General features: G+C 39.3%; 2 long non-coding RNA genes across 3 annotated transcripts in view; one reads left to right on the forward strand and one right to left on the reverse strand.

The window, feature by feature from the left end:
- The window catches only part of LOC134165183 (uncharacterized), a 498,306-nt gene that overhangs the window by 257,224 nt on the left and 227,029 nt on the right, over nt 1-14,053 (forward strand). The gene's annotated exons all lie outside the window — the stretch shown is intronic.
- The window catches only part of LOC134165176 (uncharacterized), a 42,857-nt gene continuing 29,818 nt past the window's right edge, over nt 1,015-14,053 (reverse strand). The window contains exons 4-5 of one of the 2 annotated variants that reach the window (XR_009965421.1): nt 3,905-3,994; nt 1,863-1,962 (exon numbers count right to left, since the gene is read on the reverse strand). This is a non-coding gene — a long non-coding RNA (uncharacterized LOC134165176). Of the gene's footprint in view, nt 1,967-3,904; nt 3,995-14,053 lie in introns of both variants that reach the window. The other variant, XR_009965420.1, reaches the window with a different exon arrangement.

The raw sequence follows: 14,053 nt of genomic DNA on the forward strand, positions 1-14,053 counted from the left end.
ATAAAGACAGAGCTGCCAGCCGCATTAGAGGCAAGTTAGTAAAAGCTTCATCAATGACATCTGAATTCAGTTTCTAAGCAAATGAACAGAAACTTCAAACTATCAAAGTCCTGATTTGAAGCCAATAATGACATTTTGATATGAGAATAAATATATTTCCATGCATATATCTGCAATACAATATGAAGGTTTTTTCCCCACAATGCACCAGGCACCACGCTAGCCTGCATATTGAGTAGCAAAGTTAATCAAATATACATACAGCATGAAAATCCAGTGTTCTGAGCTGTACTTAGTCAGTCCTGTAAAGATTGAGCCTCTGACAGTATTAACTGGGCACCTAGATTTGTAATCTGCTGTTGTATTAGTCTGCATACAATGTCTTGAAAATGTAGATTGAAGTCCTGTACATATCTGTACGTATTATTCTAAATACATGGTTTCCTATCCTGTTTGTCCCACTCTGTAGAACAAGCCCTGAGCTGGGCAACCATCCAGAGTGTGTTTCCCTGCCATGAATACAAAAGGACAGTCTCTAAAAATGTGAAAGGGCTTGGGTGATGACAGTGGGATACTGGAGGAAAGCCCTTCTTTGACAGCAACTACAAAAGCCAATTTTCTCCACAAACTAGTGACTCCAGAAGAAGAGTTGCCCTGTGGGCATAGTTATTCACCAAAGCACCCTGCAGACTGGCTGTTCCCCATGATACTTCCAGGCATGACTGCTCATGGATGCTGGGTCGTGTCTTGAACTCAGGCTGTGGACCATGTCAGGGCTGTGATACACCATGCCTTGGCTAAGGTCCCTGGCACTGCACTCCATCCAGTGTGCAGGTGGAGAGAACATCAACTTTAACATCTGATGTAGGGTCCTGTGAATTGAACACTGGCTTTTTTGACCTGGTTTGATTAACTAGGAGATGACAAATTTCCAGTGAAGTACTATGTTCATGCTTGTTGCTCTGACTTATCAAGGCTCAAATTTCCTGATTTCAAATGAAAAACCTCCAAACAAACAAAAAAAGCCCTTTTGTTCTTAATTTAGATTTAGCTTAATCTCCCAGCAGTCTGTCTCCTCAAATAACTGAATGAACTATGTCTAATACATGCCTCCAAATATTTTCATGAAGATAAAGAAAATGAGTGATCTTCTTTTCCCATAATTTCTCTACACTGTGCTTTTAGGTAAATGCTAATATACACCTTGTGTCAGGTATAACTAAATAAACTGTATATGTATTTATGTCTGAGTTTAGTGCACCTGGTTCTCCTTTATTCTTTTTCAGTTCTGTTTTCATTGGCCTATCATTGAGCTCATTCTTACAGAAGGTTTTCAGATTGGGTATCTATTTTCTAGAATAAGTCTGACTCCCTTGCTGTTTTAAATCACAGTAAATCGCTAGGTTACCTTGGTGCTTTATTTTTAAACTTGTACTTTCTATAATTTCTCCACTGGTACCTTTGAATAGTCTTTGCTGTAAGTTTCAGGGAGTTTATTTTGTGTCAATGTTTGTGCCAAAACTTTTGGGAATTTTTAATCAGCTTCTTCAATTTACAGTAATTACTCTGTTATGACAGTACAATGTCTTCCCTAAGAGAAATAAATTGAATATTAGTGCGACGCCTAACAATAACTCCTTCTTCCTTCCCTGTAACCCTGGAGTAGTTTTATCCAGGCAAAGCAAGTCTACTGCTGAGTCTTAACAAGTCCACACATACTTTTCCAGAGTTGCATATCCTTTAGGTGCAACACAGGTCACTGAAATTCTCCATTGTCACAGTATAGAACCAGAGATAGATAGGAGCAAATTTGGAAGGCAGAAAGCTCGTTGGTTCAAAGGGATTAATTTAATTTCAACTCTGCTAATTTCAGGTCTTCTCAGAATATCTCATTTTTACTTTTCCTTGATTTGCATGCTTTCTTTTTGCAACATAACGTTGATAATACATCTTTGCTTCTTCCTATCTGCAAAGAAATAGAGAACTGAATGTTATTTTTTACAAATAGCATGCTCCTCGGGTGACCTGCTTGGTATTTTCTTGCGTTAATTTGCAGAGTTAAATACAAGGAATTTATAAGGGGAAAAAGAAAAGACACAGCTGTAAATGAAACAAGGGTCTTCTCTAGCTATAAGAACCAGGTGAGATTTTTAGAGTTGTCTTAACCTAATTCCAAACTATTTTGTTCTGAATAAGAGCCTTCCCACATTTCTCTGATCCTCACTGTGTGTTCCTGCCCTTTTCTTTGGGTTAGCCCAGCTGATCATGGGGGTGAACAGTGAGTTAGATTAGCCTTTCACTAAAAGGAGCTGGTGCAGCTAGCCTAGACTACACTACTTTTGGCTGACGAGGTAAGGTTAAATGGATTTCTGCCCCAATTAATTGTTTTGTGCTTTTCTGAACTCTTAAATAACAGCCATGTATAAAATGTGTTGGCGTTTCCAAGATGGGTGAAGGGATTAAAATTTGTAAAGTCATTAGATTTCAGATTTGTTTGGAATTAAATGTACTATAACAATAAAGTTGTTAGTCTTCCACTGAGTACTCCCATTTCGCTTCATAGACACCAGTAAAAACATTTGAAAACTTACTGTATTATTATTTATGATATGTACAAAGCAAATAGTGAAGAAAAGCCACAATAATAATTTAAATACACTCAGTTTTAGCACAGAAAGCAAGATCAAACTAATTAAATCCGTATTATCACTTTCTGTACAAATCCCACACTGTTCTTGTGTGCTATAAATTCAAGTCCCATTAAATAAAGACCTGACTCTTCATATGTATGTATGCATGCATGAGAGTGGGGGCTGGAGAGAGAGGAGATGAAAAGAGTCCTTCCATCTCATGGGGCTTGTTGCAAACCCCCTGTTAGCTCTAAGAAGTATTGGGGCAGGGACTTCTGTGCCTTTGTGCAGTGTCCCAAGTGTAAAAACACAAGGGTAGTAGCAGTGCTGCTTCTGTTGTTTCCTAAAAGAGGTCTGGTAAGATTGGGTAGGTGTGAGGTAATGAGTGATTTGGCACAGAGCATTCTTCTATGTTCTGCTCTGAATCTCCAAGAGACATATTGGCTCAGCTGATCAGATTCCTTTAATAACACAGCTTCCAGGTCTACACGTGCTGCTGCTTCTCTGCTCTATAGCCAATGATGGTCATGGCTTGAGGCCACAGTCTAACACTGTGTCCTCATGAGGACTGGCATTTTTAATGTCAATCCAGTGTTGTTTTAAAAGAGAGACAAGGAATTAATGTTTTTCGGGGGGGGGGGGGGGGGGGGGGGGGGCAGATTTCCTGTATACTTTTCAAACTGGTTCAGGACTTAATATTTGTTAAAAGTTGTCAGTAAGGTTGTGACAACACTGCAACATCTCAGATGCAGCAGCCATGGAGCTAGTTGACAGAAATGTGCTGAAAAATGCCAGCTTGCTGAACTTGAAACATTGCCTTCAAAGGACATCCACTATTATTTGCCATGGTGAAAGCCAAGTGTTAGTCTTGACCATTTCCTTGTGAGTTTGCCTACCTGTTTGGGTTACTGAATGTTGCTGTGCCCACAGGAATAGACTAGATCTGCCAGGCTGAACTTACCTGCATTCAGTTGGGTGACTGGATCGCAAATAGTACGAATAGGTGAATGGACGGATGAATTAAAATATTGTTTCAAAGTATTTGGTCAGAACAGTTATGATGGCTTATTGCTTCTGTCACAGTTATTTTCCTTGAATCTTCTTTCAAGACAGTCACTGGCAGAAGTTACTGAAATCAGTATGTTTTATACCAGGCAAAAGGTGAATTTCTAGTACAGACAGCTCTTATTCCAGGATATATTCGCATCCAGTCAGGAAATAGGAGGAACAGCGTGCAACTTATTAAACTAATAAATTGGATATCAAAGAGTTACTTGCATAACCAAAGTTATCCATCCTCATATCATGCAGCAGATTTTCTAAAATGGGTAATTTTTCAAAAAGCATCCCAAGATGTCATCACCCTAATTTGGAAACAAACTTAACACTGAAATGTATTGAATTATGTATTGGCTATAAGCAGCTTTCTCATTTATAAACATATTTCTTCTCCCCAAACTATACAATAATAGTGGCAATGCAGAAAACATTCATTTACATTAGCTATATATTTGATACATTTCTGCAGTCTAGGGTGGATGACTGTTCAAGGCTAAAAATTCAGTTTTTCATTATTAAAAAATACCAGTCTTTGCTATAGGTGTTGATGATTCAGTGAGAATTACAATTCTAATCAAAGCATAATAAGTATTTTGAGCCCCTTATAATTGCTGCCAAGAAGCTATTTATTCAGCTAAAGAATTAAATTTTTGTTTGTAAGCTCTTTCTTGTTCACAATAGAAATAAAAGTGTGTGACTTGGCTCATGAGCAGATACCATTCTGGCTGTTTTACTAAGAGTGAAAAATAAGCATTCGTACAGAAAGACTTATGATACTTAAACCAATTATTTATACATAATGTGCTTCTATAAAATCCAGTGTTTAGCTGCAATGAAGCTACTGACTGCTCTTTTCCTAAGAAAATACCCTAAGAAAACAGACATTTCACACAACTGTAATAAATTTACATCATCAGGAAAAATACTCTGACTTGATATGAAGGGTCTTTTACTTACTATCTTCTCTAAATATAAAAATATGTGAGTAAATTCACCAGGTAAAGTCTTTTAGTTTTAAGAATAGCAGGCACTTTTGTGCAGAGTCTGATAGTTGGAAAAAGGCAAAATCTTCAAAAGAACATTGCAAAGTAAGTTCTTTTCAACCCAAGTCATTCAAGACATGCTGTTTGCTCTCAGTTGGTATAATGGAAAACATAGCTTCATGAAAGGAAAAGACATCAATGAAGATAACAAGAATGTACATGATGACTACACTAAGGGCCTTGGTAAGGCAGAGGACATCTTAGTGGCTGTTTATTTTAACAATGATGTCTGCTAGTACTGTACTTTTCTAATTGGATGGGATATCCTGGTTTAACTCAGATGGCAATTCAGCCCTCAAATTCATTCTTCATATTGAGGTAAGAGGCCATGGTAGAAGGGATACCTCATATGATCAAATCTTTCTCCCATCATACAATCATAGAATAGTTAGGGTTGAAAGACCTTAAGCTCATCTAGTTCCAACCCCCCTGCCATGGGCAGGAACACCTCACAGGTGTGGAGCATTTATCACTTCATTAGGCAACAAAGAAGTTATATACAACAAAAGAATAATGCATAATAATATACAACAAATACAATTTTATATGATAAGGGAAAGGAACACAAATGCACATCATGACATAGGCCTACGTTTGGCTAGTTCTTGTATAGCTTGGCTTTATCTATGCAGTTATGCTTAACAGGGAAAACTTTTATATTAGGCATCCAAAGTTACAAAGCCTTGAACAGCTGCTAAAAGAAAACAGTAATTTGCTGAGAAGCCTATACTTGTTCTAAAACAAGGACCTTCACTTGTTATCTTCTATCATATGTGCTTTGCACAGAGGTAACATGTCAAAATATCCATGCAAAATGTTTGTGGGAATTAATGAGAATGTATGTGCACTGTATATCCAGGTAAGAACAAAATGTGAGAAAGGCTGATTTGAAGTTACTTCTTATCCCAGTAAAATGAGGGATGCTATAAGACAGCTTTTTTTTTCAAAAAAAAAAGTTTGGGTCATATCCTAAGTCAGTAAGAATTCTCCCTTTAACTTCAAGAAGCTCAAGATTGGAGCAGCCACAGTAGTCTTAATAAATGTAAATCTTATTAGAAATACCCTCTTTTATAACAAGTGCCAAGCTGTGCAAAGCTCCAGGCTACATTACCTTACAACATTGACTGAAATGGCAGAAGAGTTTACCATCCCCACTAATGAATTTTTTTAACTGCTCTTTGCGAAGAGGGTGATACCAAAACTCCAGTGAGAAACAAGTTAATCCTCAAATTGAAAATACACTAATAAGGCTTAAATCAAATTAAATACATATATATATATCTATACATATTTTTTGGTTGACACTATTACTTTCTAAACCAGTCTAGAAAATGCTAGATCTTTTTTCTCTTCTTTTTATCAGTCATTGAGGGAAAAGAGCTGCTAACACTTTTGGAGTATGTCTACTTACTCATTACAAACAAGGGCATAGACATCAGAATTTAAAACTTAAACACACCATCAAATGCGTTTATCACCCTACCAGCTAAGGATACAGTGACAAAAGAGAAGTATAAAGGGATTCTGGGTGCTAAAGACCATTCCAGTTGTCTTTCTCCAACTTCCTTTGGATTGTTACTGAGAAATGAAGCTGCCAAGAGCCATTATATGCTTCAGGCTTCCTGCTTACCTCAAGAGATGTGTATCCATAAAAGTGGATGCTAGGATCATAAGGACAATAAAGGGGTGTGAGCATAGTAAACTGTGGGAGCTATGAGCTGGAGACTACAGGCTCAATTGGTCTTAGACCATCCTTCTGAGATGCTGTGGGGTCAAAATGATCACCAGTATAGATGGCTTTCCAGACTGATGGAGCCGGAGCCCAAGCCCAAGCCCAAGCCAGCCCTTCCCTGCTGGGAAGGTCATTGTGTGAAAACTTTTACTGGCAGAAAAATCAGTGAGAACTGAGCCAGAGGAACATGGCATTCTACCAGTCTTCCTACAGTCATGTCCTGGGGAATTCAAGTATGCCCAGTTCTCTTACAAAGAATGGGTGGCCAACTGGGAGACAGATTTTTGCTGGGGAGATGTATATAATAAAGAGGGGGTTTACAGTAAATGTGAAAGGTAATATGAAGCTTTCATTTTTGACAAAAAAACAAATGAATCAATGCGGGTTAATCATGAGTCAGCTTAATTTCCCCCCACCCCCAAATGTGAAATTAATTCATATTGGAATTTTTAAAATTTTAATGTAATTTATTTTCTTATCGGAATTTTTAATTTTTTAATTTATTTTCTTTTTCTGATTTTCTGCATTTTCTAGTAGGAAAAAAATATATAGCTGCTAATTTCCTAAATTATTTACAGTCTTGGTAGAATAAACAAGTATCTATTTTCATTTACCTTCTCCCGTGAAAATATTTTGAGTTAACCAAGAGGTGTTTGAAGTCTCTAATCTGTTTTCTAAAGAAAATCATGCTAATTCAACTACTTGCTCCAAGCTAGCACTCATGCATGGAAGAGCAGGAAATTCTTCAGTATGTTACAAAAATATGCTAAACATATGACTGAAAGAAACAGCCACTACTTAGGTAATTGGCTCAGCTATGACAGGTTAAATTTTTTCCACTCTACTATTACATATAACAGAGTACCTCTCTTTCCAGATCTGAACAGTAATCAGATACAGCTTGCCAGTGAAATCATAGACAACCCGTAGAACCATAATAAGTCAGTAACAGAATCAGAATAAATACATGGGAAAATATTTTCTCCTCTTTTAATTTAATTAAAAAAATACATACCTAAAATAGATTGCATGTCTCCAGAAAGGATAGACCTGATTCAAGCATGAGGTCAAAAAACTTTAGGTTTTGGAAACATTTTGATATTTTGTTTGCATTCAGTTGTCCCTTTTTATGCCATGGTCCCAGATGGTCCCCTTGGCCACAGGACTGACACACGGACTGGACCAGGGGAGATCAGAACATGATCTTGTCCTCAAGTCTAAGCTGAGTCCACAGCACTACTTTTGTGCCGTCTAATGCCAGAAGACTTGTACCCAGCATTTCAAGTAGTGTGTCATGCAAAGAAAGTACCATAAGGTTTTGTAATTAAAGCCTGATTCTGATCAGCTGTAGAGTAGGTTTCCCCAAGCACAACCCATGCTCAGCTGACCACAGAAGACAATGGCAGTGAAGGGAGCACCTGGATGGCCTAGAGCTTCCATCCTGGCTCCTGGATATGCTTTGCCTCATGAAGAGCCACGTTAGGGGGAAATGTGCTGTTCCTGAACCAGATCAAGGTTTGTGAATGGCAGATATCCTGGAGGGGAAATTCCTGGGAACTCTCCTGTGCATACAGCATATGAGTACTTGGTATCATGCTATTGAGAAGGAAAAAGACACAGCAATTAGATGAGGCAATTAGCCATTCTTCAGACAGAGAACCATTTCAGAAACATGAAAAGAGGAGTAAACTCCATCTCTAGCACCTACACAGCACCTGTTGAAAAGAGTGCAGGCAGTAACATCTTTTTTTTTTTTTAGGTAAGTCCTGTTTTTCAGGTGGCTTCCAAGGTTGTCATCAACCTGTGTGAAAAATGAGACTGCAAAATCCAGACTAATTATTTAGTTAAAATAATGACACTCCCTGATTTTGAAACTGCTGCTCTCACTGAGCTTTGTCTGGCTGTACCCGCAAACAAACAGTGCCAGAGAATGAACATTACCAAACAGCAGAGAACCTTGGTTTGTAAATGTAGAAATTGGAAATGGGAATTAAAGTAAGATGAATCGCCAAAATCTGGAGGAAGAGATACTTATTGAGATGAATAAAAGAGATATTTCAGCAAAAGTCAATACTAGGAGTCATTATCCGAATCAAATTATGCAATAGTTTTCTCTATGTGGGATCAGCAAGAGACTAAACCTAATTCCAGCTGAGCAGAGGCAGCCAATCTAATCTTGTTTACACATGATGACATCATGAGTCACAAATACTGAGGAAAAGAGGAACAAGAGATAATAAAATGGCCATGAGGATTAGCCAGATCATGAAAAAGAACAGAAATAATTTAAAGTGGATGGTACAAGGCCTGCCTAATCACCCTCTAGCATTGTCTACTAGTACATTGCTTTGTATCTCACCTTATACAGTGAACACTAAGAAAGTGGAAGCAAGCAGACAGGACTATGGGCTTTCATTTAGCAGGGACATTTTAGTGTATAAGAACAGGTACTCTGTTCTGAGCAAAAGATCCCCATGCTGGAGATAAATACATGCTTAAGAGGCAGGAAACTTAAATTGCCCTTCATGGAATTCCCTTATGATCTTGCTGAATTGCTCTAGGAAGGGAGAAGACCAGGGAGTTAAGTTCTCTATGCCAAGCTATCACTGGGAGGTTAACAGGCAGGCAGAGACATCTATGGAGAGCACCAAGACTTTGATGGGCATCACCATTCCTCTGAGTGCCCTCCCAGCACACTGGCTCTGCCTGCTACTCATTGAGCATAGACTCTCCGAGGGCAGCAGAAAAAGCCAGGTTGTTCACAAGACAGAAAAAACATTCCAGATATAAATGCAGGCTGAGTTACATTTTAAACCTACCTTCAGTCTGCTCTGAGGTATAAGGGGCTGCTTTCACTTCTTTTCCCTTTGTTCATACCTAAATCCTCATGGTGCTGGAAGAGCCACCTTCCCCTTCCACATAGGCACAGGGAGAGCACAGCAGAGAGGAAAGGTTATGAAGAACCAGGGAGCTACCAGAGCCAGGTACACCCTTACATGTTTCCCATTTTTCCTGGACAAATATCTGAGCTCCGCTCCACAGAATATTCAGTACCTACAATGTTTTGACCAATGTCCCTGTACCATCACTATGGTGTTTATTTCTGCTCATTCGGAATTTGAATTCAAAATGTTAATAAATAAAGGCATATATGGAAGCGTTTCCAGGTTACTGTGCTTTACTAAATAAAAATTACACTGGCAATTCTTAAGACTTTAATACTCTGTAAAGCATAACAGCAAATAACAGCACCGTAAAGAATCTGGAGAATCTAGGATTTTTTTTGTATGTTACAACATGTTTTTATAAATGGGTAATATTTTACCCTGCTGGTCCTTTATCTCACTCATGTTCTTTCCAGAAATTCTAATTTGTAAATGAAAATATGCAAACTTTAGATGATCATCAACTTTTCTTACTTTAGCAACTTGTGCAGGGAAGTAAGTTAGCCTCTAAACATGACAAGTTTATTTGTTCATTTATTTATTTTTAAATTCTAATTAGAGAAAGGAAAAGGGTGTCAGGAGTCTTTAGTGATTCACATTTTAACAGCCAGGTTATAATTTATTAATTCCCAACTTATAAAATTTTCACAACCTCTTTCCACAGGAGTCCAAGAACAACTCAAATTTATTTATTGTTTCTACGTAGGGTGTCATTAAATATTTGTTATCTCCTAAAGTTCGTTGGGAAACGGGATTATTTTCCACATCAAATCACACCAATGCTAATGGGAAAAGCATTAGATGTTGACCCAGCAAATTAAACTGTAAAATATGAGACTCGTTATTATTACATACAGACACATTTTCTGTGCTCCTTATTAAAACCATCTTAATCAAACTCATTGTATTTTAGTCATGTTTTAAAATAATCATGCCAGAATATAAAACACATGAATATATAAAGTGAACAAGTTCTACTTGAATATGTTCAATTTAACTTTATAAAAAGAATTTTCCAATTGGTCTCCTTTGACATTTAAATTGATCACCTACCAAGAGGAAAAAAACCACCACACTGAGAGTTGTTTGTGCTTTCCTTAAAGCTTCCTCAGATACTGCTTCTCTTATATTTTCCAAGGGGAAGAAAATAAAAGTCAGTTCTGCATAGATGAAGCTCATTTAAAGAATATTTCTGAAAATTCTCATTTCTAAGTCTTTTTATTATATTACCATTGTTTCATTAAGAAGGACGAAATTATCCCATTGTGGGGCTCAATGTTCTCTCCCTCCGGTGGTTACTCTTGCCTGGAAAATTACTGGGGAAACTCTCCTTCTCCTTCGATTCGTTTATGGATCTGCACTCCACAGTTTGCCCTAATTCACAGAAGTCTTACTGGGACAAGGCAATTTTTAATGTTCTGAAACTAGAAGTGGGATTCCTGATACTATCTGCAGAGTCCACTTGCTGGGTGGATGTCCCTTCTTTATCACCAGTGGAAATAGAATCGATATAGAAACTGGGGTTTAGTGAACGATTCATCTGGCCAAGCATAGATATTTACCTTAGGATAAGAGGGATCATGCTCTGTGTTGAGGTGACTAACTCTGCCAGGTTTAAAGAGAGTCTGAGGTCTGGCTCAGATTGTGTTTGCAGATATCACCTGTGAAATCAGAATGCATGTTCCGTGTTTGCTATTGTTTTGTGTATTTGGCAAGTGGTGAGGGGTTGAGGGCTTTATCTCCTCTGCTTTTCTGATTAGAAAACCAAATTAATTAATGACAACTAAAATGTTTTGCACCAAAGAAGACTCTTAGTAATTTTGTTTTAGGAACCACAGAGCAGATTACTACAGCAGATCCAACTCACCTGGGGTTACTCACCCCATTCCCACTAGAAACACAGAGCTTTCCCTACATACCAATTCCTGATCAAAGGATACAAATGACTGAACCTTTATGTTAACTCCCATTTAAAGAGCACAAAGCCAAGGTATTTGTTTCTGTGCCTTGTGGTGCTTCTCTGTATGTGAGGAAATGGACTGCAGGCTAAGGGATGTCTCCACACTTCCTAATACTCCAGACATAACCACAGCTGGAAAATTCACTTGCCACAGTGCATTTGGCCTCTTCTCACACAACACACACTTAGCATTGAGCTCTGCCTTCACTGTTTTCGCTATGGCACTGGTCAGCGCTGCTCTGTTCTCCCTGGTGTTGAGATGTCTCTTTGTCTGCTCATTCATTTGCAATTCTACAGATGTGCAAACATCTCACTTCAAATCAGGGTGTGAACCATTTGCACTGTAACACTGCTGAACATTTATTTGCTACATTAGAGCAGCATTCCCATTCCTTGCTTACCAAATGCTTCTCAGACTTGCTAAATTTTGCTAAATTAATCTCTCATCTTTAAAAAGCTGTGCATTCCCACTGCTACTTGAGACCAGTCTTTTTGCAAGCCAGACCCTTAATCGTGACAAGCTGCAGAGTTTGTTAGGAATTTTGTGGCAGGCTCCAAACTGAGCTCTCAGTTCAAGGTTTGGTTCTGCATCATGGGGCAATGGGAGGTTTTACCTTCCTGATGGTTGAGCTCCTTGCCCAGGTCCCAAGGAAAGGCATCACTCGCCATGTTTTTGGAGCATTTAAAGAAAGAACTAGTAAATTCTTCTGTAATTTTCTGTTAAGTAATTACTTTATTATATTCAGAAACTCTACATAAAGGCTTTATGCACCCATGTGTATGTATTTTCCACTAACAAGTGCCTAACTCTTGAAAACTTAGGTGGAAATTGAGTATTAAAATTTATAGTGGAAATGCAGGTACAAGAAAAGATGGAAGAGTCAGCACTGAACCTGAGCTAAGGAGTCAGACCATGAGGTCTCAAAAGCAGGTGTTAGGGAGCAGGTAGAGGGACGAAACAGGAGCAACTGACTGGACTATGTCCATACTCCATAAAAATTCAAGTGAAAGACCCAGTGTCTGCATCCTCGCAGAGCAGGCTGGTGGGCATCCAAGAGGTAAATCTAGGCCAGATTCTGTTGCGTAGGCACATTTTCACACTGCACTCATAACTGGTAGCTTTATAATCCCCTGACCTTCGTGGTAAAAGCTCCAGGAAAACCCTCTGGAATTTAGCCACATACGTTTGCTGTAGTCACAGGAGTAACTTCTGGCGTGAGCACTTGCAGCTGAGGCACAGCACGAGCCTCCAAGCAGAGGAGTAAAGTATGTCCTACCCTTTCCTACCTGAACACCTGAGACATATGTAAAAGTTGCACGCCGGTTTTGAGAAAATGCATCCAGAGAGGCTGTGTAATCTCTGAGATTTTTCTTAAAATCTCAAATTTCTTTATATCAGTACTTGGCCGGATGCAGCTCTGAGCAACGTGCTCTAACTCTGAAGCTAGCCCTGGACTGAGCCGGAGCTTGGACTAGAACACTAGGAAGGCTCCTTCCTGTGTAAATTCTGCTATGATTTTAGGACCCTGTAGTTCTCTTGGGGACTAAGGTCCCTTGTTGTACTAGACATTTGCCATTAGAGTAATTTGAACACATGAACTCTGATGCAATGAGACGTGTTACAAGTGGCACATTGCTCAGACCAGCAATCCAGTCTCGGTGCACGCACAGAAAAACCTCCTGTTGGCATTTAGCTAAGACGTTGAAAAATACATGAATACCTGCCTTGCAAAGAGCAGTTGCTGTAGTGTCAGCAGCAAGTTGACAAGCACAACAGCCAGATAGCCTGTATCGTAAGCAGCCTTTTCCAGAAAGGAATCTTACCAAGAAGCCAGCATGGGGTCAGTGACCAGGCAGGCCTGCCAAGGCATGCTTTGCAGAGACTCCATGTGGGTCACATGTCCCACTGGCTTATGCCACCACCCTGGCTGCTATCCCTCCTCCTGTCTGTCACCCGGCAGCCCTCGGACAGCCAGCACAGAGTGTACAGGAGGGACACGCAGGGTTCTAAAACAAAATAATCTCTTATAAAAATAACTCGGGAGACTCCTCACACCAAAGCTGGAAATAGCAGAGAAAACACCTCCCATGCTGATTCAGAGGGGTCTGCGTGGCAGGGAGGAACTTGCTTGCTGAAGCTCCCAGTTGTCACTTTGCATTTTGACTACTGCAGGCTCCCTGAAGCTGTAACTGTTCCCTCAGGGGCACTGCACATTTACCAGCCATATAACAAGGTGATCCAATCAGCCATTTAAAGCCAGCAGCATAGGAAACAATACTGGAGATACGCGGTTGAGGTAGAAGGTTAGATGTGTCACAGTCAGAGGAAAAGAAGAGCCTGAAGAAGTCCTAGGAAGGAGGAAGGGGCAGGATGAGAGCAAGCAAAAGATTAGTATGAAAAGGGATGCAGAGTCTTGAACCATTTATGTTAGCGTATTTACTGAGAAACAGCAGTGTCGGCTGAAATTCAGAACCTGCTGTAAGCAGGATACAGGTGTCATCTGTGAACTTGCTGTATACAGGCTTCCTAGTTCAACCTCGTGGTACCCAGGAGAAGCACTATAATATTTTTCTATCATCTTATATATTTTTATATCATGAGAGGAGACAGAGTGGGCAGTGGTGGCGGAGTGGAGAGTTGTCGTGCTCAAACCACGACAGGAGTGTTGAGCAATCAGGGCAGG

Source organism: Pezoporus occidentalis, unplaced genomic scaffold (assembly GCF_034315485.1).
Source record: "Pezoporus occidentalis ecotype Australia unplaced genomic scaffold, CSIRO_AGI_Poc_V1 ctg231, whole genome shotgun sequence".
Taxonomy (NCBI): Eukaryota; Metazoa; Chordata; class Aves; order Psittaciformes; family Psittacidae; genus Pezoporus; species Pezoporus occidentalis.